The sequence below is a fragment of the Trichechus manatus genome, unplaced genomic scaffold (genome assembly GCF_000243295.1).
Source record: "Trichechus manatus latirostris isolate Lorelei unplaced genomic scaffold, TriManLat1.0 scaffold00287, whole genome shotgun sequence".
In the NCBI taxonomy this organism is placed as follows: Eukaryota; Metazoa; Chordata; class Mammalia; order Sirenia; family Trichechidae; genus Trichechus; species Trichechus manatus.
Genome location: NW_004444223.1, coordinates 306,425 through 329,866, shown reverse-complemented (window position 1 = coordinate 329,866; position 23,442 = coordinate 306,425).

Sequence of the window (23,442 nt, the reverse complement as noted above, 5' to 3'; positions counted from 1 at the left end):
ACCACCAATGACCACCCTGACAGGGAACACAACAGAGAGTCCCTGATGGAGCCAGAGAAAAGTGGGGTGCAGAACTCAAATTCTAGTAAAAAGACCAGTCTGACTGAGACTGGAGGAACCCCAGAAAGCATGGCCCCCGGACTCTCTGTCAACCCAGCACTAAAACCATTCCTGTGGCCAACTCTTCAGTCAAAGATTAGACTGGACTATTGGACATAAAAGGAAACCAGGGGTGGAAAGGAGGAATGTGCTGTCACAGTGTAGGGAGCGTGATTAGGCTCATATAAAAATGTATGTATAAATTACTGTATGAGAGACTAACTTGAATTTTAAACTTTCACTTAAAGGACAAAAAAAAAATTAAAAAGTAGGATTTGGACTTGGGACTTTCAGTTTATAATTTACAATGTAATTATGTGAATGTTTATGATTATATCCACAATTACCATGTCCTATTTAATCTTACCACCAATAATATGCTCTTGAAAAGCAGAGTAAGCAAAATTGATTACTTTTGTACTAATAAAAATTTATTTTTAGTTTAATAAAATGGTCTAATACTCATAAAACCGTCACTAAAACAAATCTCTTTGTGTTTGAATTCATTTACCAGAACAAAAATATGGTCTCATTTAATAAGGAAAAAGAAAATAATAATTAAAAAATTTATTTTTGAATACAGTAAAAAAAAACTACTTGGATGCAATATCGCTCTTATAAAACAATTTTGATGACATAGCCAAATAAGTCCAAAACATGCGAATTAAATTTCCCTTAAAAAGTTGCATATGGTTTAAAAAATAAATAAGGGGAGAAAATTTTGGGTACAATGAGTTTGTACTTTATTAAATGTCAAATATTTTTAAATAATTTGTGACATTAGCAAACTTAGAAGGTCATGGTTTTATTAAATAATAATATTTTCTTGGTGTTCACATACATGCTTAAATTACTTCATTTTTATCTTAACCTCAATAATTCACACTTGGTTTGAAATTTTAAGCCATAAGCCTGACACAATATAATTTTATACATTTTGAATTCACTGTTGTTGTTTTTTTTTTTTTTTTGATCAAATTTGGTTCTACTGCCATAAAAGGAAATCTAAAATTCATTTTTTTCTCATTTCAGTAGCTAAAAGTGAGACAACTCATCATAGTAGAAAGTGCTGCTAAAATAAAACTAAATTAAAACATAGAAATAATGCTTTGGCTTGCAAAGAGTTTTGACTGGAGGAGAGAACTTAACTGTGCAGCAGAATCATGGCTGATTTTATTGCCCCAAGGCATTTCTTAGAGTTAACCCAAGTTTTGCAATACCCCCATCCCAACTCTCCACCCCTAGCAGTCTTATAATAGTTGGCCCATTTTCCAGACATGAAGAGTTTTAGTCACATCATAATGATATTCCAAAATTTGGTTGCACAGTGGTTAAAGCACTCAGCTGCTAACTGAAAGGTCCGTAGTTTGAAACCACCAGCCGCTCCTCGAGGGAAAGATGTGGTAGTCTGCTTCATAAAGATTTACAGTCTTGGAAACCTTATGGGACAGTTCTACTCTGTCCTCTAGGGTTACTATGAGTCGGAATCAACTGGACAGCAGTGGTTTTAGTGCATACACAAACTGATCATCTTGGGAAGTATTGAGCAGGATCATACATACCCATTGCCTATGAATCATATGTAGGTGACTTACTTTAAGATAGTTTCTTGAAGTTATCCTAATCTGTATAGGGTTAAATTCTGGTTATGATTCCAAGTCTTTAATTGGTTTTGAGAGGATAAACTCATTTATAGTTAGTCATATCAATAATATATAGAATAGGTTAGTATATTACGAACAACTTTGATGACAATTATTATTTTTTGGCTCAGAAATAGATAGCAATCTCCTACCAGGGAATGTAACAGGATGTTGAGTGGTATCTTTTTTATTTTCCTGGAACAAAGGCCAACGCTCATAACTATGGAGAATAAGAGCTGGCTACTTCACTTTCAAAGGAGTCCTGGTGGTGCTGTGGTTAAGTGCTCTGCTGTTAACTGAAACGTCAGCTAGTCAAACATAGCAGCCTCTACATGGAAGAAAGATGTGGCAGTCTGATTCCTAAATATTACAGCCTTGGAAACTCTATGAGGCAGTTCTACGCTGTCCCATAGGGTCATTCGAGTTGGAATCGACTCCACAGCAACAGGTTTGTTTTGGGTTTTTTTGTTGTTGTTGTTGTTGTTTTCACTCCATTTTTGAGGTTCTGCAAGCCTGTGACCGCCCAACAGGGCATACTGAGAGGGACAAATTCAGAAATATGGCTTTCCGTTGAACTCCTACTTCCCATATTCACCCACTAGGAAATATAAGAGAATGACTGAGAGGTGAAGGAAGTCAACTTGTCAGGGAGTTGGGAAGTGGAGACACCTGTATTTTTGGAGACTGTTTCTTCTGTCCTATGACTGAGGAGAGCCAAGTGTTCCCTTTGCCCAAAGTCAAGGAGAAAAAATTCAGATAAGAAGACAGGAGCCCACAAGAAAGGAGGCCAGCATTTCTGGCTCCAGTTGAATACTTGCCCAACAGTCTTGCAGAACAAGAGAAAGACAAGCAGGAAGAGACAAAATGGTAGAGGACTTTCAGGTATAGTGAGAGCACCTCAAGCCTCTGTTCCAAAGAGATAGTCAAGGGATCCCCATATGCCCACAGTTCTGAACGCTGGCCCAGGGATGTAAGTGAGATGAAGGCTACAGTCCTGTAAGGACCGCTGTAGTATAGGGAGCAAAGAAGGATATGTATGGTGCCATCAACTGGGGGTAATCTAGATGATGTGAACAAATTTCACCAGGAATCACCAGTGCCTAGGGGTGCTGCTCCAAGGTACACATTGGAGCAACCACCTATCCAAGCCAAGTGTTTGGGCAGCATCAAATCAAGGAGAGGACCCAACATTATCAAGTCAAAAGGCTTTTGCGTTTTCCTTTCTCCTTCCTTCAGTTGTCTTCCTCCCTGTCCCTACCCAAGCCTATACTGGATTGAAAAACAAGATTTTTATGCAGATAATCAATCAAAATTTTTAAATAAAGAGATGTGAGTCATAAACACCAGGATGAGACCATTCTAGTAATTTCTAAAAGTGGCTATGAAATTACAGAATCTAAAATATTTTAAGAGATCTTCTAGCCAGCTTGAAATGTGTATTTAAACAGCACATAGGTGTGGGGTGCTGTTATTTGAAAAACGTAGCAGTATTTCCAGTTTTTATCCAAATGAGTCAGGCTCCTCTTAAAGTTCAATGCTACTGGAATTGTCATTTTTATGATTGATAAAGTGAAGCAAAAGATCTAATTCAGGGACAGTCAAATTTTAGGGTTCATTAAAATGATCTAGGGCTGTTGTTTAAAATGCAGATTCCCAAACTCTACCCCAACCCATAGTTCCAATTCAATGGATCTGGACCAAGACCTTGGAATCTGCGCTTTTGCCAAATTTGCTCTAATGCAGCTGGTCCAGGCGGCCAAACTTGAAGAGATACTCTCTGAATTAGTTTTCTCTCACTGCTGTAACAAACTACCACATTTGTTAACAAGAATTCCTTAATAATAATATTTTGATTTGTTTTATATTTTCGACAAGTTTTTCCAAAGAGTTTTCATACAAATTATTGAATGTCATAGTCAAAGCACTGAGCTAGGAAGTCAAGAAATCCAGGTTTTAATCCAGCTCAGCCTCTTGGTAACTACGTGAACTTCGTCAATTCTGCTTCTTCTATAACATGAACATGTGCACTAACAGGTCTTGAATGTCTGTTTAGCTTTGAAATGAATGATTGTGGTGATCTCATTTGATTGTCATCAGAGACTTGGAGACAGTAGGCTGAGTATACAGGGTAAAGTAAAGCATATCCAAACAGAAATGAATGTCTTCCATCAATATTCTCAAAAGAGATGCTGCTTACCTGTGTTTTGCTCAGTCTGAACACATAGTTTTTTACTGCCATGGTCAAATAGGTTCACAGAGTCCAGGACTCTATGAAAATTGTTTAAAATGGGCTTAAGTGCAGTTGAATCCACACTAAAATATGTAAATCATATGCATTCTACTATAGATTAGTTTATTCTTGATTATCAGCAACAGTTAAAAAGAGTATACAGTAGATTCTGACAGCTACTTCCAAACCCCTCCCTCGCTCATAGAGGAAGTAGAACAAGCTCTTTGCCAGTGTGGGAAAGGGTATGATTTCTCCTCTGGCCCAATTTGATCCCTCTTCCCAGCTCTAAGGAGCTGCTCCTAGAAGCTTACTTTCTTCTCATTCCTTGTGGCCTACACTAGTCGGGTATTTTCTTTGCTGCTTTTATCACTATTTGCACCAAGTCTTTAGTGTGCATGAGTAAATTCTTACATGTCACTTAATACCAACCCTTTGTCAAGCAGTTGTTCCCCTGAATATAGTCTACATTATGCTAGACACTGTTTTTCATTGTTAACTAAGAATGGGCTCTGTGAGTTTCTCTGTCTCTCTCTCTTTCTTTCCCCATACTGTTTAACTATGCTTCTGTCCACTACCACAGTCAGTGGTCTGTGCCACAATCAGCGTCCTCTTTGAGTTTCAGTGATGACAAGAATTATACATCCCACTCCTTTTGGGCGTGAGCAATCAGTTATTAACAGTGGTGTAAATTGAAAACTGCATTACATTATAGCACTTTATGTACAAAATAAGTATCATTCCCCTGGGAACAGTAAGACAGAGGTAATACGGCTTAACTGCTTCATGACAAATGTCATATGGGCCCTACCAATGACAATCAGAAGTCATTTAACTTTATTTGTATCTCAAGTCAAATCCTCACACCTAGCTTCTTCCCATAGCTGAATAGCCAAATGAGTCGTTCTGTTCCCTTCTTTTTTTCTTTTTTCTTTGGTAGCAAAAGCCTCATTGTGGCAGAAGAAAGGAGAAAAGTCAAGCCACTTGTGTCCTATACCTTCTGCTTTTTTTCTATTTCCCTAAGTAGCTGCATGTCTCTCTAGCTTCATAATATTAAAGAGTCAAGATAAATATTCCACCCTATGGAACTCAAAATTGAGCCATGATGGCCAAGGCTTTTCCCCTGAATCAAATTTGCAATTCATTCTAAGACTCATTTCACAATAAGAAAAAGATTAATCATCTCATATTTTAAAAGGCCACTGACGTAATCATTTAAAGTGTGTTCTGCATATACAAAAAGAACAGATGTTGAATATGATCTTTCAGCGTAAATAAATGTCAAGAATATTCCTCTGTAGTACTACTTGATAGCTACGGGAATTTCTAAAGTACTAAATGAACTGTACTACTCTTAGTCCACTGTTTGCCAAATGAAATATAGTTATTTACATTTGATGACTTATAACAATGCATTATGTATCCTCCTGCAATTTTCTAGATACTGTATAGATTGTAGAATTAGACATTGTCCACAGCATGCAACCCAGTTTTCTTTTAATTTCTGCAGAGATGAAGATGTAAATCTTAATAAGAGAAAAATAAAATTAAACTGGGTCATTGACTAGTATTACATTTATGTATATGTAAAACATATATATATATAACAATTATATATATATATATATATATATATAGTTAATCTGTATTAGAAGCATATGTGTATATCCTGGTTTCTTATCTAGCCTACTAAACTTAACATCTGTCAGAAGAGAGTTTTACCTAAAAGATAGAAAAATAAATTAAAGGAGTAAATATTTTTCTTTCTTTTGTACTATATATTTTTCCTATTCATTAGGTAGTCAATGTTATAATGTGCAGTACAGTTGTATTATCTGTATAGAAAAAGTGCATAGACATTGCATAAAATTTTTCATGCAGCATCTCCAGTTGCATGAGAATTTAAATTATTTATTGCCTTAAACTACCTGAAAATAGAGTAAAATCTTATATATTAAAATTCAGCTAGTTACAAAATTAATTGGGTATAACCATAGATATACACTACCTGGATTCTTATTCAAGAAATATTCCTCAAATGAATATAATCCTAAAACTATATTTAATTTAATATTTCTAATGAATCTAATGGCAATTCAGGATCCAAAAAATGCTTAATGCCATCATTATGAACATTGATTTTCATTGTATAGTACTCCAGAAAACACTGGTGCTATTAACATTTATGCCCAAAGTGATGTTACATCTGTGATGTCTTAGGCTGGGTTCTCTAGAGAAGCAAAACCAATAAAGCATATAGATATATACAGAGAGAGATTTATATCAAGGAAATAGCTCACGCAATTGTAAAGGCTAAAATGTCCCAAATCCACAGATCAGGGTAGAGGCCTCTCCCAATTCACAGAGCCGCAGAAGCTGGTGAACCCAAGGTCGGCAGGTCAGAGAGGGGCTCCTGCTCACAGGCTGTAAAGGTCAATGAATTCCAAGATCAGCAGACAAGACTGCAAGGTTTCTCCTGATTCACGTAGCTGCAGGGTCTGGCGAATCCAAGGTCAGCAGGTCGGGGAACCAGACTCTTGCTCGCAGGCTGAGAAGTTTGACAGATTCCAAGATCAACAGGTAAGCTGCTAGCTCAAGTCCCAAGAACCAGAGTTGAGACAACAAGAGGCAGCTGCTGAGTCTGGAACAAGCCAAAAACCTTGGCAAGGTGAGCAGACAGAAAGTAACTGGCAGAAGGCAGAGAGATGAAACTGAGGGGGCAGTGAGCTGCCACAGGCCCCGCCTCCACCAGTACCACTCAGCAGATTCCATCATGGGGGTGATCACAACATTATACAACTGCTAAAACACTGAGAATAATAGCCTAGCCAAGTTCACATACAATCTTAACCGTCTCATGTGATAAATAGGAATTTATCACATCATCTCTGATTAAGCATTAAAATACAATTCTGTTGTTCCATTTCAACCTAGAATGTAGAAAGCTGGAAAGAGTGTCTCTCCTACCTAACAATGAGAGAAAACCAGATAAACTACAAAAATCGCATTTCTTAAACCCATCAAAGAACTGACACTGCAGCCTGAAATCCAAGGAGGGACATCCCTGCCAAGGAGAGATGGGAGCAAGCATGGTCTCATCTGTGGCAAAGCAAGAAAGGAAGATGAGGCTGCCATTCAAGTGGGTAAAAAGAAATCAGTCAGCATTAGTGTGGGCTACCTATGACAGTAGAGAGAGTTGCAAGCACAAAACAGTTCCTACACACTGGCTGGCCTTTTTGCACAGACTTTCACCTCACAAGAAAGATTGGAGGCAGAGCAGGAGACTGGAGAGAGACTGCCCCTGTGGTGCTGGTGTGTAGGGGAAAATCAGCACCACTGTAGGAAGGTAGGAAGATTGGCTCCTCTATTTGGAGGTTTCTCTTAAAAGTCTTAAGCCCCTGGGCGAGGAGCAGTAAACCTTGTCACCCTCAGCATGTATGCTGTTTTATAACTCAGAAGTGATTAGGTTTAGGACTCACCTTACTCTGGTGTGCCCTCATTAACATAACAAAAGAAAAATCTTATTTCCCAACAAGATCACATCCATAGGTATAGGGGCCAGGACTTCAATACATATTTTTTAAGGACACAATTCAATCCTAATAGCAAATCATTCCAACTTTGTTAATTCATTGATTTGTAGATTAATTAAGCAGGGGCTCCAATGGGCACTTACTATGTGCAAGCATGAAAGCATAGTTTTATACTCAAAGAGCATAAAAATATCACTGGAAATATGTGGTATGAATAATAAAAAAAAAAAAAAAACCAAACCTATTACTGTCGAGTCAATTCCGACTCATAGCGACCCTATAGGACAGAGTAGAACTGCCCCATAGGGTTTCCAAGGGGTGGATGGTGGATTCGAACTGCTGTCTTTTTAGTTAGCAGCCAAGCTCTTAACCACTACACCACCAGGGCTCTGGTATCAATAATAGCCAATAGCTACGTCTGCTAACCAAAAGGTTAGCAGTTCAAATCCACCAGCCGCTCCTTAGAAACCCTATGGGGCAGTTCTACTCTGTCCTATAGGGTCGCTATGAGTTGCAATTGACTCGACAGCAATGAGTTTTTTATTTATTATAATAGTCAATATTTATTGAGTTCTTACTATGTATAAAGCACTATTTTAAGTCTTATAAATGCATTAATTCATATTAACTCACTTAACTCCTAAAATAACCCTTAATCCTCACAATAATCCCATTTTACAGAAGAGGACACATTCAACAACACACCAACATTACTGAAAGTGGCACAGCAAAGACTTGCATCCAGCCACTGTGGCTCAGAGCAGAGTCACATATCCCCTGAACTATATTGTTTCTTTATCTGCAGGACCAGTTTTAATAAAAGATAACAAATACATGAGAATATTATCATTAAATCTCTACAAATGTTCAGAGGAGAAGAGGTCAATTTAGTTGTGTAGACCTGGGAAAGCTTTGAGAATAGGCAGTATTTTGATCAGTGGGGACCAAAGGGAAAACATTCCAGGAAAAGAACCTATGAACAACGGCTAAGAGAAAATGTCCAGAGACTAGGAAAAAGGACCTGAAATTTATTTATCTCTGTTCCCTCCAGAAACCTCAGTAAAATGTTAGTAAAGAAATAACATCCCTATAAAACCACAAGGATGAAAATAAAAGGGAAGCAGAGAAAAACAGGTAAGCAATGTTAGCAAAATTTGTGATGAACAAGGAAGTGAACGAGTCATAACTGCATAAACAGAGGCAATAAAACTGAAACCTAACATCATGCAAGGGAAGGCAGGAAAAAAACATGCCAGTTATCACTACTGAACCCTTGAAAGGCTCCGAAATTGGAGGTGATGGACACAGAATGGGGCTCACAACAGGATTAGTTGTTAATCTGTATTAGAAGCATTTAGACCCTCAGATCCTTCCCTCATCCCAGATAGGTAGACCACCGCCCCTTGTTGACACGAGAAGAATGAGTGGAATCAAAGAACATGGGGGCTCAGTCACTTGTGTCACAGCAGAGGGCAGAGGTCTGTACTCTCTACTCTGAATCCAAGTTTGCCAGCTCCCTTGCCCTGTCCAGTTCCCAGAACATGGGTGGAGAATGGAAGACAACTTGAAAATATTACAAAAAGATGACAAATCGATCCAGAGATCCAAGACGATGTCGGTCAGTGTCCCAGCTAGAGTGTGTGTGTGTGTGTGTGCATGTGCGTGCCTGTGTGTGTGTGTGTGTGTGTGTGAACATTAGCAAGTTCATTGTAAGATATATATGAAAATTCTAAGCGCCAAGAAGATCCAAGACAATCTTGAAGGGCAAGAAAGAACATACCTGGGAAACTTATTCAGTCAGGTATCAAGCTTTGTTATAAAGAACAAGAAAGTAAGACAGCATGGCTTAAGCAAAAAATTGACAAGATGACCAATTGGAATAGACTAGAGAGTCATGAAAAAGACCCACACGTATGTGGAAGCATGATTTATGATAAAGGTGGCGTTGCAGAGCAGCGTGTAAAGCTTTGTTTATAAATGCTACTGTGAGAATCTGATATCCACACGGGAAAAAATGAAACTGTCTACCTCACACCTTAGGTGATGATCAGTTCCGGATGGAATGTGAATCTAAATGTGAAAAGCAACAATAAAGTTTTTAGGAGATAAAATAAGACATTATTTATCTTTGTATAGGGAAGTTATTTCCTAAATAGGATACAAAATATATTAATCATGAAGGAAAAGAATGATAAATTGAACAACATGAAAGTTAGCAAATTTTGTTCCTCAAAAGATGCCATAAAGAGAATGAAAAAGCAAGCCACAGACTGGGAGAAAATCCTCACCACACGTACAATCAACAAAGGTCTTGTTTCCATAAAATACAAAAAGTTCTTACAAATAGAAAGAAAAAGGCAAACACCCTAATAGAAAAATGGGCAAGATATCTCAAAGGCATTTTACAAAGAGATTATCCCAATGACCAATAAACGCACAAAGGGTGCTCAAACTCACTAGTCACTCAAGAAACACACATTAAAAACACAGTGATATATACCAAGTCACACCTACCAGAATGGCTAAAACGAAGTGAGTGAAAATACCATGTTTTGACCAACATGTGGAGTATAAAAAGAGCCCAGATGCAAAGAGATCAGTAGAGATGCAGTTGCAATAACCCCCAGAAGAGATGCAAATTAAGGAGACACTTGCCTAAATAAGCAGCAGCAGTGGAAATAGAAGAAAAGGAATGTGTGTGAGAGAGCATGTAAAAGAATTGCCAGAAATTGTTAACTGATCAGATGCAAAAGAAAAAGAGAAATAAGCAAAACAATAATGTTTCAAGAAAACAAACCAAACTTATTACTGTGTCTAGTCTATTGTGACTCATAGCAACCCTATCGGACAGAGAACTGCCCCGCAGGGTTTCCAAGGAGCGACTGGTAGATTCGAAATGCTGACCTTTTGGTAGGCAGGCGTAGTCCTTAAACACTGCACCATCAGGGCTCTGCAAGAAAGCAAGGGAAGCTCAATCATCACATATTTCAAAAAATTTTTATCTTTTGTCAGTTTAGAGAAAACCCCATGAAATATAATCAGCTGACTAATCACAGTACTTGGTATTTATCATACGCGGAAGTATTTATGTTATACATGCTTAGACACTGTGTCAGTATGGTAGACTTTAGAAACCCTGTTGTTGGTATGCTCGAGTCAATTGTTGAGGCCAATGTGTAATTCTGAGTGCCTTCCAATCTAGGGGGCTCATCTTCCAGCACTACACCAGACAATATTCTGTCGTGATAGGGTTTTCATTGGCTAATTTTCAGAAGAAGATCACCAGGCCTTTCTTCCTAATCTATCATAGTCTACAAGCTCCACAGAAACCTGTATCCCATATTTATCTAGAAAGAATAAAATTATATAAAATTATATTAAGTCTTTATCTCTTTCCTCTTATAGTATTTTTCCATATATAGTAAATACTGATATCATTGTCTTGTAAATCTTTCAAGTTAGCAAAAAAAAAAAGCTATCCTTTTAAAGCTCTCTAATTACTCATACCAATAAACCACGTCTTGAATAACTCAATTTTACAGTCCTTTTCCCTGTTGGACTGTAATCAAGTTCCCAAGACCTTATCGAGCCTGATCAAAAAGCTCAACAGAATCCATTCACGTGAATATTTTGAGGCTAATTTAAGATACATATTATTTATATTATGGTACGCTCTGTTTAGCTGTTTGTCATTTAAGTTCCAAGGCTACCAAATCTCCAGACATGAGACCCAGCTGCTTTATGTCTTAAATGAGTGATCCCCGGTCAAAGGACATGTTTTGAAAATAAAAAGGCTGGGTATGAGTCAGGCTGAGTCTGCCCTGGGCAAAATATGAGATACAGCACAGTTGTTCCATTACTTTGTTTTATTCTGGTTTGTTTTATTTTGAGGAATCCCCCCCACATGAAATTTTTATCTCACTTTCCCAATCTCCCAGTATCCTTAGCTTACCCCAGAATCCTGGCTTTACCTTCATCCCTTTTGCTCTGATGTGGCATGCAATCGTGTCTGGACTTCTCTCTACATCTTCAAAATTCACCAGTTCCCTCCAACTGTTGTTGTTTGGCAACTAATTAGATAATGGGTAGGGGTGTCGTTGGATGATAAAATCATATTAAGCACTACTACTGGCTTCTTTCAGTTTGTCACAAGGGCAAAGTTCCTGTCCATCTCAGCACCTTTGCACATGGTGTTCCCTTTGCCTAAGTGCCCTCCTCTTCCCCTAATCACTACCTATTTTGGGAATCAGAATAACTGTCACTTAAGGAAGTCTTCCTGACCACATCCCATTCAAGCACCACTATTACACACTCTCATAACGCCCTGTATATTTAAAAAAGAAAAAAAGAAACCCCTTGCCATCGAGTCAATTCCGACTCATAGCAGCCTACAGGACAGGGTAGAACTGCCCCATAAGGTTTCCAGGGAGCGCCTGGTGGATTCAAACTGCCAACTGAAAGGTTGGTGTAGCACTTAACCATTACACCATCAGGGTTTCCTGTAGGGTTGCTATGAGTCAGAACCAACTCAACGGCAACAGGTTTGGTTTCCCTGTATATTACGATTTGCTTAATACAAATCTTCCTGGTACAGCGTAAGTGCTACCAGAGAAACCTTATCTGTATTGCTCACTACTCAGTCCCAAATGCCTATTGTAATACATATACAGAGTGGATGTTCAATAAGTATTTGTTGGATGGATAAATTAATGGTACCACTTGTGTCTTGATGATTTGGCTACCCCACAGGCAGAGTCCAATTTCCTTCTTTGAACACTATATCCCCTCTAAGCCCTCCTGTAACCCAGTTTCCCAGTAAATAATTTTTTTCACCTGTATCCCAAGAGAAATGTGAGTCTCTACCTTCAACAGCAATCTATTGTGTACTTACTGTGCATCAAACAGTGTGTTACTGAGACCACAGGAACAAACTAAACTTGACCTCTTGCTTCCAAGAAGTGTACCGTCCTCACAGTAGCACAAAAAGGCTGGTCCTCCTAATAACTAGATTTCTCCTCCTTTCCTCCCTCTCCATGTCACTGAGTTCCTAACACTTGCTGCTTTTGAGTCCTCTTGGTCTTACAATCTTCACACTCACTTCCACTAAACAAAATTCCTAGACAACACTAGGTGCTGAGTGGGTATGATTGTGACACAGACCAACACTGCTGGGGCCTCTGACTGGGCTTCTCTCATCACTTTCAAGTCTTCTTTCCACATGTCCAAAAATAAGACCAGGTATTTTATCTAAACTTAATGGACCTTCTTAGATTCCTATCCTTAGTCTTCTTCCGTTCATCTTGCTCCACCACTGCCCCAGCCCTGGTTCTAGTGTATAAGGAAAAGGAAAAATCGCTTATTTTTATTTTTAGGGATTTGGATTCTAGACAAATGGATGTCTACTATAAAGATATGTTTGCTAAAATCTATACAAACAGATGCCTGCTATAAATAAAAACTATATTCATAACCTGACCATATAATGACTATAGTCTACACGGAAAAATACAGACTCTTCTTTTAAGGTGCGCCTGACTCAAGCCATGGTATTTCCAATCGTCTCATATGCATGCGAAAGTTGGACAATGAATAAAGAAGACTGAAGAAGAATTTATGCCTTTGAATTATGGTGTTGGTAAAGAATATTGAATATACCATGGAGTGTCAGAAGAAAGAACAAATCTGTCTTGGGAGAAGTACAGCCAGAATTCTCCTTAGAAGTGAGGATAGTGAGATTTCATTTCACATACTTTGGACATGTTATCAGGAAAGACCAGTCCTTGGAGAAGGACATCATGCTGGTAAAGTAGACGGTCATCAAAAGAGAGGAAGACCCCCAGTGAGTTGGGTCAAGCACACCAGTGATTATGATGATAGTTCAGGACTGGGGAGCGTTTCATTCCGTTGTACATTGGGTGGCTATGAGTTGAAACTGACTCAACGGCACCTAATACAATATAATAATCTTCTAAAATACAGAAAGATATAAAATCCATACCCAAATACAAAGAAACATTTTGCTAAGGTCATATCCTCATATTCTAGTTTTTTTTTTTCTTCAGAAAGATGCAATAGAAGAAAGAAAACTTGGTTTTCTGAAAATAAACGATTTTGAAAAAATTGAAAAAAAAATGACTCGTCCATAATGAAAAAAATTGGGAGTATATGAAGTCAAAAAGGAATATCTTCAATGTTTTCTGGCTGTCTTCTCTCATTGCTGGTTTTTGTACCAAAAAAAAAAAAAAACCTTCCTAAACAAAATATACTTAGAGATATTACTGAGAGAAAAATGTTTGTTAATGTAATTATATAAAATGTATATCACATTAGTAAAATGTACCCATAAAAATTAGAAAAACCCTCATTTTTCCTTTTATCTAATAATAACTCCAGCCTGGACTGTTTTAAAGTAATAATTCATCAGTTAACTACTCCAAATCATCACGAGGACTTAAGAAGCTTAAGAGTCTATTCTCCAAGCAGATTATCAGCTGAGTACTTTTAATATGCGTTGCCTAATTACCAAATGGACCAGGCAGTGTTTCATTCTGTAGTACATAGGGTTGCTATGAGTCGGAATTGACTCAATGGCACCTAACAACAACAGTTAGAAAATCATTAGCATTGGCCACTCTTCTCAATTTTTCTCCAATAGATTCAATTTATCACACTTTTCTAGACATTGATGTGCTGGTATGGGTTAAATTTTTCAAAGAAAGAAATAATGATTTTAGGAATTTATTAACTTCCAAGTATGATTCTAATTGGGACAGAAAGTCATTAAAATAAAAAGTTGGCAAAATTGCAATCATGATTTTTGAACAACATGAATACGAGTAGAACACAGTATAAATAAGAGTATTTTTGAGAAAAATTAAGTGTAAAATTCACTTTTCTTAACAGAATCATTCATTGTTTTTAATTATCACTGTAAATTATTTTAGATCCCTGAGTGGCACAAACAGTTTGCACTTGACTATTATCCTAGAAGTTGGCAGTTCAAACCCAACCAGTGGCACCACAGAAGAAAGGTCTGGCGATCTGTAAAGATTACAGCCAAGAAAACCCTATGGAACAATTTTTCTCTGTAACACATGGGGTTGCCATGAGTAGGAAACAACTCTATGCAACTGGTGTAAATTATTTTATGTTAAATTTGAGCAAACAGAATATTAACTAAAGTCTGTTATAAATAAACTTGGAAAAATATTTCTAAAATTTTAAAGCCATGAAAAATCACTCTCTTATGCTGTTTCTCTGAATAATTCATAGAACATAAATGTTGTATTAGAACTGAGAATGAAATAAGTTGTTATTCTATGGGGTGGTTTATAGATCAGTGGTATCTATAGGCTATGAATTCTCTGTATGTTATTTTTCAGGGATTTATCTTGAATCTAGAAAATATTTACAATAGTGTCTTTCATTTGTTATTTATTCACAAGCTTGGGGTTTACCAATTTTGTTGTTATTATTTATTTCTGTTATTCCAACTGATTTTAACATTAGCATCTCCAAATCTCACACTACTAACAATATATATAGAGTTGAATCTTTATTCCTCAGAAACAAAAAAGGAGAAGTTAAAGTTAAAACACATCTTTATCTTCAACCCAGCACTATATGTTCAATGGAATATTTATTATCGTTAAGGCAATCAGTCCCTCATTGTATGTATTGAACATTCCAACAGTGAAAACCTACGCAGTCATTAAAAGAACAGCTTAGGTCTCTATATGCTGCTTTGAAACAAGCTATAAGACACTGTTAAATTTGCAAAAGCAAATTACACAATAGCTTAGTTCTGTTTGTATGCGTGCATTTTAAAAAATAAGGATAAATCTCTACGCACTAGTGTATATGAATGAAAGTTTTCTGGAAGCATACATTTAAAACTGTTAAAAAGTATTACCTGTGGTTAATGGAACTGTGGGTTAAGAGTGGAATCCTAAAACCAAAACCAAACCCATTGCCATCAAGTCAACTCCAACTCATAGCGAATAATCACTTTTAATTGGATATACATTTTTATTGTTCAATTTTTTTCACCACGTGTACATCATTTCATCATATGAAAATAAATAAAATTCAACTATATTTGAAGTTCTAGGTTTCTTCAAAGCATATATAAGTATGCCAACAAGACATAAATATTTATGCTTATAAAAAAAGGAAAAATATGGCTCACACATGCGAACATAATTCAAACTCCTGTCTTTAAACTGTCTCTGCTCCCTGCAAGGTCTCTGAGAAACACACAAACACAGAAGAGAAGATATGTACAGAAGGCAATGACCAAAACTTTAAGCCGTGGTAGACCACCTGGGAGCTCCTTTTGCCTAGGTTAGATAACTTGGAACCAAAGCACCAAAAGAGGCCAGCCAGTTTTGCTCCTTTCCCTTCCATGTCTTAAACCAAGTATGACTTCTTCCCATTCCAAAGCAAGGAAAGCTGATACAGAGCACTCCAGAAAGGAAAACAGTCAGAGGAATAGGGCATTTGCCATGTGCCCAGAACAGTGAGAGCTGGTCTAGACTTCTGAGCCCACATCTGCTCTTGGACAACAGACCATCAATTGGACAGCCGCCAGTAGGGGGCTCCCAGGACAGAGGCAGACCACAGCCAGTACTGTGACCCTAATTGCCATCATTGACTCTTTGCATAAGCCTCCACTTTGGGGTAGGGTCAAGTGCACTGTCCTGAGCCATCCTTCGTCAAAGAATAAGGAAAGCGATCTGTTCCCATTTGGGGCCAGCCCCATGTTTACTTTGTACAGCATAATTTTTCAAGATCCGTTTATTTGCATGGAGACACCATCTGGTTGGTGAAGTCACTTCTAAAAATGTACTTTCACATGATCACTAATGTATTTACCCTGATTAAATGTGTCATCTTTCATTTTGAAATTAATTTGAACTAAATCTAGCCAGTGTTCTAAAGGATGACAGGCTATTTCAGTCCGGTAGAGACATTAATACATTGAGAAGCTGACTGACAAAAAGCATCAAATCAAATAGAACTCTGAGGAATACTTTCTTGAAATAATAACAACATAGTTTTTAAGTGTTTTTCCACACAAGATAGATCTTTAATGCCCAACCCCCAATACTGTCCCACTACAAAAAAACAAAAACAAAAAAAAAAACGCCCAAAATGCAGTCAGAGGTCCAGGTTGTGGCAGATGTTTCAAATGTTCATTGGGCTAATATTTGAAATACTGGTCCTAAGTATTCATTCAAAACATCTTTAATATCTATCTTTCCAAAATCTTTCCAAAATCTCAAACAGTGCCTGGAACATAGTAGGCCACTAATAAATATTTGTGGAATGAACTAATGAACACTCAAAACTTCATTCAGCCTTCTGTGCCTTCTATTTATTATTATTTTTACTCAGTTCTCTAAATCTTTTATTGTATCCTTCCTATTAATATAGTGTTTTTGATCTTCTTCAGAACTGAAAATGTTTCTTGATAAAATAATTGATAATCGTATAGATATATATATATACACACATATATAGTCTCTCTCCTTCTCCACTAACTATATGTTTAACAAATTTTGCTACTGGTGTTTTGAAGTTGCTAAATAATTTAGTGAAAATTCTTAGTCATTCAGAATGGAAAATGTATATAAAAAATTACCACCTTGAATCTTTCACCTAACCCATGCATAAGGATATGTCTCAACATGTCCATTTTCTGATGACAACTCAATTAGCTAAATATAGGCATCACTGGTTATTAAGATCAGGGAATCAAAATTCAAACTGCAAGGCAATGCCTGTAGAACAAAAGACCTTGTCTTCAGTCAGTATCAGATGTAGCAAAGATGTTGATTTAAATGGGAGGAAGAACACCAAGGCTGCTCAAGACCATAGTCCCTATTGGTGGGTAATTCACCCAGGATGTAATCAGCACAAATCATTTCTGCTTGAGGGCACTCTTCCAAGCCAATCTCCTTGAAATAAACAAGCATTCAAAAATTAGTATCTTGCTAATGCCTCTGAACTTTACACTTAAAAATTGTTAAAATGGCTAATTTTATTATATATATATAACCAAAAAACAAAAACCCCAAGTCCCTTGCTGTCAAGTCAGTTTTAACTAATAGTGACCCTGTGGGACAGAGTAGAACTGCCCCATAGGGTTTCCAAGGAGCGGCTGGTGGATTCGAACTGCCGACCTTTTGGTTAGCAGTCAAACACTTAAACACTGCACCACCAAGGCTCCATATATATATATGAATATATATATATATATATTCACTAGATGCACAAGAAAATTAAAAACAAAAACTACTCTGGTCAAAATTTTCATAGTGAGTTAGGGTGAAGTGAAGAGTTAGAGTAGTTATTTAGATATTATAATTAGAAAAATAAATCTAACTTTCCCTAGAAGAAAAAAAATATGGTGACTTAAATTACCTCATTTCAGGGATGACCTGGCTTATCTGATATTCATTGAAATGGAATTTTCCAATGCTGTGTTGGGAGAATACAGTGATGGTTATTCTCATAATAGTGACTTGAAGACATTCTAAGAACTTGAGAGGCCTTTTGAACCCCACAAATGTAAAATTCAGTGTAATTTCAAAGAAATTAATATATTACTATTAAGAATGAGGGTCACATCATAACTACGAATAAAATATTATCGTAGATTTAAAAAATATCCACAGAACACTATTTTTAAACTTTGTTACATCATTACATCTTTTTTTTTTTTTAACTGAAGTCCCCCAGGTGAAATGCTCAAGGTCTTCTTCTATGAATCAATAGAAAATCTAAAAAATAAACTCAGCTCATCCAGATGTTAATTGGCAAGTGACTATTTTGCTAAATGTCAGACATGTCAGTCTAGTAATATCCAGATAGGTTTCTGCTTGTCTCCATGGAGGCCTGTCTTGCCTTTTAAACATTCAGACTTCAAAAGAAGTGGAAGCGGTTTTATTTTCCTTTGAAACAGCAACAGGGTAAGTAAGAGTTCTGTGAAGTTAATCAAGTGGAAAGACAACAGCGAGATAGTTTGCTTTAACAAGTATCTTCCATCTCTACAAACTTTGGGGAATTTCATGCTATGGAATAGAACTGTTCATTAATGACTGTATTGTTAGGCACCAAAAACTGCTTTTATTTTCTTAGTCACTCATTCCCTCATTCAACAAAGCTTTAGTGAGCACCTTCTATGTTCCAGGCTCTAGGTTAGACAGTGGGGCATGAACACGAAAGATTCTGTAAATGCCCTCAACTTTTTCATTGTCTAATGGGGAAGGAGACTAAGAAACTATTATAAAATAATTTTAAAACTAAAACAAACAAACCCGTTGCTGTCCAGTAGATTCAGACTCATAGTGACCCTAGGGGAGTGCAAATGAAGAATGCCTGAACACGTTTATGCTCAGGGGTTAATCATGCCTGAGTGGGTCTGTTGATTGGTTGGGGAGGGCCATCCTTCCACTCCCTGAAGTTCAAGTTTTTCTTTAAGGATTTGTATAGGAAGCTCTCCTGTTAGGAGTTCCTGGATGGTGCAATGGGTTAACACACTCAACTGCTAACCAAAAGGTTGGAGGTTTGAGTCCACCCAGAGGCACCTTGGAAGAAAAGGCATTAAAAGGGAGCACAGTTCTACTCTGTCACACGTGGGATCACCATGAGTCAGAGTCAACTCCACAACAACTGGTATAGGAAGCCTCGATGCTAGAGCAGATAAATTGTTGCCATATTTCTGTCATGGTCTTTTCTTCCCAAATGACCCTTTTAAAATTTAACTGATCAAACTATGTACCTGCAGAAGAAATGTCTGTGTTAATAACTTAATATAACTACAAAAATGTAACTGATACTTATAAAAACCAGAAACTGTGGTCATAAAAGATTTTTTAGAATCAAATTCTCTTTGACCCATTATATCAAGGTCCCTCTGCAATATCTGTTATTTTGGCGAGAAAAGCTAATACATGGAATGTATTAAAAATGTGGTTGAGAACTTTAATAAGCATCATGAATTGAATTGTGTCCCCCAAAAATATGTGTCAACTTGGTTAAGCCATGATTCCCAGTATTGTGTGATTGTCTTGCATTTTGTGATTGATGTGATTTTCCTGTGTGGTGTAAATCCTAATCTCTGCCTGTAGTTAATAAGGCAAGATTAGATTATGTTAAAGAGTATTAGGGTGGGATGTAACACCCTTACTTAGGTCACATCCCTGATTCAGTGTAAAGGGAGTTTCCCAGGGTTGTGGCCTGCACCACCTTTTATCTCACAAGAGATCAAAGGAAAGGGAAACAAGCAGAGAGTAGGAACTTCATACCACCAAGAAAGCAGTGCTGGGAGCAGAGCACATCCTTTGGACCTGGGGTTCCTGCGCAGAGAAGCTCCTAGTCCAGGGGTAGATTGATGACAAGGACCTTCCTCCAGAGCCAACAAGGAAAGCCTTCCCCCGGAGCTGATGTCCTGAATTTGGACTTTAAGGCCTACTTTACTGTGAGGAAATAAATTTCTCCTTGTTAAAGCCATCCATTTGTGGTATTTCTGTTATAGCAGCACTAGATGACTAAGACAATAAGGGCAGCAATTTAGAGTTTTAGGTTTCTGAGTACGGGGAAATTATCATAAATTCCATATCCATTTATCAAGTCCAAACTGTTTACTGGACATTGAAGACACCGAAAAGATACAGAGGATCTCATTGTCTAAAGTGGAGATAGACATAAACAAACCAACACAACGTAAAGAATTAAATAATAGCAATAGCTAGCATTTAATGACTGCTAATTTTTACAGAAACTCTTCAAAGTAGGAACTATTAATTATCGTCATTTTACATATTAAGAAACTGAAGACACAGAGGTTAAGAACTTACCCAAGGTTGTAGTGTTAGTAAAAGGCAGAGTCAATATTTGAACCAAGAATGTGACTCTATGATCTGCACTCTTCACCACTATATGATGCTGTCTTTCAAACAATGCGAGGCTACCTATGAGATTCTATGGCTACCCACCTGACAAATTCATGTGTTTGTTGAGGGGGCTTTGCAGAGGAGAGGATATGTAATCTGGGACCGGAAGGATGAGGTTATGTCAGAGTAGATCTGTGCTCCATAGGGTTTTCAGTGGCTGATTTTTTCATAAGTAGATCGCCAGACCTTTCTTCCAAGGTATCTCTGTGTGGAGTTCAACCTACAATCTTTCCATTAGCAGCTGAGCATTTTAATCTTTTGCACCACCCAGGGACTCCCCTTGTGGTCCACCACCCCGAATTGTTTTATCCTTCCCTTCTACTTCTTTCCTTTCTCTTCTTCTGTGTTAAGCTGGGGCCGCTATTCTCTAAGATTCTAAAGTCAATAGAAAGTAAATACAGAAGATTCCTTTCCAACTTGATCAAAGAATCATGCCAGTGGGAAAACAAGATTATCTTAAATGGAACCAAGCTCCAACAGATCCACTAAACATTCACAGAAGAAACATTCCCCAATCAACTGCAACTCATCCCTGGAGCTGGTGTTACTCAAAAATGACTGAAGGGATTTCAGATAACACAATTCTGTCCCATTTCTTAGTTTTTGCATATGCACACATTGTTTCAATCCACGTAGATAAATGACAAAAAGGTCAGCAAAAGGAACAATTTAAGCACTTTTCCTCCAGACTTGTGGAGAATATTTTTCAGAGAAAAAGTCCTCCTAAACTTTATTCATTAAAAATAATCATGAAAGTCTGGCAACATGGTGCTCTAGGCAGAAGCACCACACCACAGCAAAGATCCAAAAAACTAAGCCAAACAGAGAAAACAGCAATCCTGAAATCCAAAATATCAAATGAAGAGATGAAGAACTCAGCCAAGCACAAAATGGAATAAGAAACTGACAGAGAACAGAGAGTGAGGACACATACATGCAGAGGTCCCCTATCAGATAACGCAGCACAGATCTGCCATCTTGGACTCCTATCAGAGACCAGCAAATAGGGGGGTATGAGAAAGCAGCTTCACGGAGCTTCCAGTAGAGACAGAACAACCAGTAACTGGCAATATATGCTTTCCCACCCCCCACCCTTCTTCACCAGCACTTGGCAACTGTTTCCTGTGGCCACAGTCTCTTGGCCAGAAAGCACCGGCTGCTTGGATTCCACCCGCCTGCACTGGCCGACTCCCTGAGTGCCATTTGTCGGCTGCTGGTGTTGCTTTTTTCCACTTCTTTTGATTTCTTCCTTACCTCTCACCACCTCCCCCTCATTTCACTCAAATACCTGGCTCTGTGCTCCATCTTTGCTTCTTCCTGAGGGGTTGTGGAGCTCCGCTCAAGTGTGGAACTGCTTCCCAGTCCATGCCACCACGCTGGTGGAAACCCAGGGATTTTTTGTTTGTTTGTTTTGAATTGTTTGTTTGTTTTCTGTTTCTTTTCTCAAGTTGGGAGCTCGTTCTGTCCAGGTAGTGCTGCACAGCTTGAGACCTACCCCCTCAGCTTGAGCAGACACGCAGAGGGATCCCTGAGGGCATTTCTTGTTTCATGTTTTTTGGGGGGGTTTTATTGTTCCTTTTTTTAATTTGTTTTGTTTTTGTTTCCCTCTTTTTCCCTTTTTGTCTTTCTTCAATACTCAGTTTCTCATCTCTCTATACCTTCCTTCTCTTCCTGTCCCTTGAATAACTGGCACTGAGTGACACCTCTTCGCCTTCTAGCCAGGCTGTACTTCAACACCTGGGAACAACTACCCCAGACCTCGTAGCCACACAGGTGGGATCCCTGGGAGCTTTTCTTTTTGTTTTTCTTTCTAATTTTTATTTATTCTTTCTTTTCTTTTCTTCTTCTTCCCCTTTTTGTTTTTCTCCATTTCATAGTCTCTCATCTCTCCACTCCAATGGCAAGCGCTCCTAGCACTCTTTTTTATTTGTTTGTATGTTTTTGGCTCTTGTTCTTCTCTCCCATACCCATCTTAGCTCCACAAATCACAATCTCCACCCCCCCATCCTGCCTACCTGCACCATGTGCTTAACGTCACACCACCAAGCAGCACAGGCACAGCCTACTGGAACCTGCCCTGCACTGATTACTGACCACCCTGGCAGCTGTAGTAAGTGCCACAAACAACTCATCCCAGCAACTCCTCTTCAGCTAGACCTGCCCTGCTGTACCATATCTGAGCAACTGACCCTGCCAACTGGAGGAGGAAGTGAAAAGTATCGTGCCCACAGACAAGCAAACAACAAAAAACACACAGTCTGCCTGCTCAGCCATAGCCAAACTTTTAAAAAAAAGAACAAAACAAACAAATCTAAGATCAATAAATGAGAAAAATAACTACTGAATACCCTGAAGACAGCAGACAATATCAAAACATTTACAAAAACAGGACAGGATGGTTACAGTAGGCATCCAAAATAAAACACCAGGTGACTTTCCAGTAGAAGAAAAGGCACTAGAACTACCTTATAGGGAATTCAAATCTCTAATACTCAGAATTATCCAAGAGTTGAAACAAAAAGCAGACAAAAATGCAGAAAAAACAGACAAATTCATGGAAAATACAGACAAAAAAATGGAAGAATTCACGAAAATAATGCAGGAACAAATACCAAAATAAATTCACAACTATAAATTATACAAAAACAATTAGAAATCTAAAAGATAAACAACAAGATTTCAGAAATGGACAGTGTCATGAAGGGCTGAGGGGCAGATTTGAAACGGTGGAACACAGGATCAGTGCAATTGAAGACAAACACTTGGATACAACTCTGAGGAAAACTCAGAAAAAAGAACAAAGAAAAATGAAGAAACACTGAAAATTATGTGGGATACAATCAAAAGCAAAAATTTGCAAGTGATTGGAGTTCCAGAATGGGGGGAGAAAACAGAAAACACAGAGAGGATCATTGAAGAACTGCTGACAGAAAACTTCCCCAATACCATGAAAGAAGAAAAGCTGGCCATCCAAGAAGCTC